Source organism: Marmota marmota, unplaced genomic scaffold (genome assembly GCF_001458135.2).
Source record: "Marmota marmota marmota unplaced genomic scaffold, marMar, whole genome shotgun sequence".
NCBI classification, from domain to species: domain Eukaryota; kingdom Metazoa; phylum Chordata; class Mammalia; order Rodentia; family Sciuridae; genus Marmota; species Marmota marmota.
In genome coordinates, this window is record NW_026000305.1 from 1,949,075 (window position 1) to 1,953,224 (window position 4,150).

The window sequence follows — 4,150 nt, forward strand, 5'->3', positions numbered from 1 at the left end:
AAAAAAAAACCAAAAAAAAAAAAAAAAACCCAAATAACCCAATCAGTAAATGGGCTAAGGAACTGAACAGACACTTCACAGAAGAAATATAATCAATCAACAAATATATGAAAAAAAATGTTCAACATCTCTATCAATTAGAGAAATGCAAATCAAAACTACACTGAGATTCTATCTTGCTCCAGTCAGAATGGCAATTATCAGGAATACAAGCAACAATAAATGTTAGCGAGAATGTAGGAGAAAATGTACACTCATACATTGCAGGTGGGACTTCAAATTGGTGCAACCACTCTGGAAAACATTATGTTTCTATTATTTAGATTGTACCCACAGCAAATTTGAATTGTGTAAACTTTAAAACATCCCCAGGTAGGACTTAAATATTGGAGGAATTTTAGTGGAAAAATTCAGAGTTGCAAATATTAGTGGAGGAGGAAGTAGAAAATATTGGCTGGTGGTTGGAAAGTGTGAATTTTTAAACCTATGAGTACTTGTCATATAAATTGCAGAAGTGATTGCTAAGCAAGTGATTGATGGAGAATTTTATAATATACTACCTTGTTCTTTGGATGAACAGTCAAAATACTTAGTATACTATTCATGAAATATTTGTCCATGGTTACCAATGGCAATGCTAGGGTAAAGGTGGAAATTTCATCAGTTTCAAAATATTTATGAACTACTTTTTACTTTGTATGGGCATTTGAACTTCCTTTTATATTATGTAAAGTGATATGATAACCAAGACTATCAATGAAATTCCCTCCATGTGGTAGATATTAATGTTGTTGGCCAAATATAGCTGGCTCTACTGCTAGTACTAAAATATTTCTAGCTTTACTCTATGTGTCCATGATAAGATTACACTTTCTGGTACCCTTGTACTTTGGTAGATCCAGGAACAGTTATTGTCAATGAATTTTAAACAAATGTGAGGCATGTCATTCATGGGATGGAACATTTAATTGCCAGAGAGAGACCCTTACAATCTTCTTTATCTCTACTTTGGTCACTGACAATGTAGAGAAGGCATTAAGATTGATGCCACAGAAATAGAAAGGCTAGTAAGAAACTACTAAAATCAATTATATATCAACAAATCAGGTAATTTAGTTGAACTGGTAGATTCTTAGACACACATAACCTACCCAGAGTGAATCAGAAGAGATAGAAAATCCAAACAGGCCAATAACAAGTAAGAATACTGAATTAGTAATTTTTAAAAGTTCATAACTAAGAAAAATCCCAAATTAACTGGTGAATTCTATCAAACATTTGAAGAGAATTAACACCAATATTTCCTCAAACATTCCCTAAAAATTAAAGAAGAAGTAACACTTTCAAACTCATTTTACAAGACTAGCATTACTTTGATACCAAAGATAGACAAGGCCCCTGTAAAATTACAGGCAAATATCCCTGATTAACATAGATCTAAAAATTTCACCCTAAATAACAGCAAATTGAATTCCACAGCATATTAAAATTATCATACACTATGACTCCTTTGAATTTATCCCTTATATGGAGGGATAATTTAATGTCAATAAATGTGATACCCTACACTAACAGAATAACAACAGTCGTGATTATTTCAAAAGCTGCAGATAAAGCATTTAGCGACAGTCATGATGAAAATTCTCAAGAAATTTAGTATGGGAAAATGTACCTCATCTCAATAAAAGCCAGATATGACAAGCCCAAAGTAATATTCTTAATGTTGAAAAGTTGAAAAAAAATCCTCTAAGTAAGGAACAAAACAAGGTGTCCACTCATGACTTTTGTTCAACACAGTACTGGAAGCCCAAATTTCCTTATTTCACTCACTTTTCTGTGTTCTTTTGTAATTCACTGATTCTTTTGAAATCTTTCTGGTATTTAATTCACTTCAATATCTTTGTAGTAAGTTGTTAGTGAATTACGAACTTGAGGAGGAGTCATGATACCTTGATCTTTTCATATTTCTTGTATTTCTGTGTTGGGTTTTGTGCATCTGTTGGGATGGATTTCTCTTCCACTCTTATGTCTGGGCCTTTTTAGAACACAGCCTTCTCTTGGCAAAGTGTTCAGGAATATCAAGTTTTCGTGAATTTTTCAATATATATATCCAAATGGGTTTTATAGTGTAGTTTTTATACTAATTATTTGGGGATGATTAGTGTATTTTGACACAATATGTATTGCAGTAGAGCTTGGGGTCCAACTCTCTCTGTAGGTCTCAAGAGTGGTGTCATTCTTGCAGTTCCAGCAACTGTGCTGTATATAGCAAGCTATGTAGGGTACACCCTCTGTGATTGCTCTTATTAACTTAACAGCTCTGTATATTTAAAGGGTTTTGGGGGTGATTGACATTGTGACTCCTCATAGGTGTGGTGTCCATAGTCTTTTTACTAATTCTCTCTCTTTGTTTTTGGTATAGGAGTGGATATCAATGTTTTTGGCTTCAGAGTCCCACCTAGTCATTCCTCCTTGAGGCTTGTTCATTGATTTAGTCTTAATGTTTTCCCCTATTCTTTGTATTAAAGTATCATTGATATTTGGACATGTTAATTTGTGTGTAGGACAAGGTGAGCTATCTCTTGGCTGTGTTTAGGGTAAAGCTCTGCAGCAGAGAATTTACCCTATATGCATGTGATGTTTCAGTAGATACTCAGCACCTCACAGAAAAGGGGGAAACAACAGCAACAACAGCAGTGAATAATATACAGCTTTAAAATAAATACCCAGTGCTTACTGTGACATCTATAACAGTAATTACCACAAAAACAAGAATGGTGGGATTTAGCAATTGCCAACAGCAACAACAATAAATAGCTGTGAACTAAGTCTGGCATTAAACAACAGGTCAGAAATATATCACCCAGAGTACTAATAATTGCAAGAATATGAATAGTGCTGGCAGGAATTAAATAAACCAAGTAGTTCTAAAAGATGGTAAAAATGCAGCTCATTAAGATAAAATACAATGTGATAGGAAGATAAAAGAAAGTTTAGAATGTTCACAATGTGAACAGAAAGAGAGCAAAAGGGATGTAGTGTGTGATGGCAATAAAGAAGGAGTAGAAAAAAATAAAGAGAGCAAGAAATAAAAAGAGAAATTGGCCGTTAGAGGGAGAAAAAAAGGAGAGAAAGAAAAATAAGAGAGACAAAAAAGAAACCCCCAAATAAACACAATCCCTAACCCTCAAAATGCAATACCAAGAAAAGTAACAAACAAAAATGATAAAAATCAAAAAGGAAATAAATGTGTATATCTATATGTATCCACACACTCATCAACACAACAAATATAATAAATGAATAAGTTAGTTAATTAAAAAGAAAAAGTTCTTAATGAAAAATGAAAGCACTTTATTTGCTGAAGTGGTCAAAACTGTGGACAATGATGGATGCTATCTATGCTACACTTCTCGTTTCATTTCTTCTTGGGCTATGTACCTTTTTGAGGTAATAAGGGCTGGGGGTTCTTAAGCCCTTTCTCTTTTTATATTGGTCAATTAGCTGCCAGCTGGACTGGTCTGAAGTTGAACCTTGTGGAAATAGCTCTCAGCTTCCCTTCTCACCAGAATAAGGTAGGATGAAATGTGAAATAGTTAATTGGAGTTTTGTCCAGATATGTTGCGCCCCCTTGCCCGCAAGGAAGACACAACACTCAGGAATCTTCTTTCAGCAGTTTATTTCAGGCCCTTGATAGTTCTTCTTCTCTCTCTCGGATGCCCCTCCCAGCCTTAATAAAGCATCTCAAGCCCCAATGCAAAGCAGCCACGTGGAGCTTTCTCATAGGGTGATGAAAAGTCATGCGCCAACTCTCCCAAATAAGGAGTTGTTTGTCACAGACCACAGCGGAGCCAGTGCCATCTTGTAATGGCGACCATAATTTGCATAAACGGCAGAAGCGGCTCACCACAGTTCCCCCTTTCTATTTTCTTAAAACAATACAGGCAAGAGTAGAGGTCCTATCCCACTGTGCAGAAGTGGCTGCATAGTATGGCTCAGTCTTAAGGAGGGCCCTTCCCCAGATCCGAGACTATATCAGCCGACGCCTTTTTTCGTGGGGCGGGGAGTGGACGCGTCTAACCCGCATGCAATAGGACATGCTCTCCTTGAGGTCCACGTCAAGGATCACTCAAGTGCAGTGCTTTGCCTC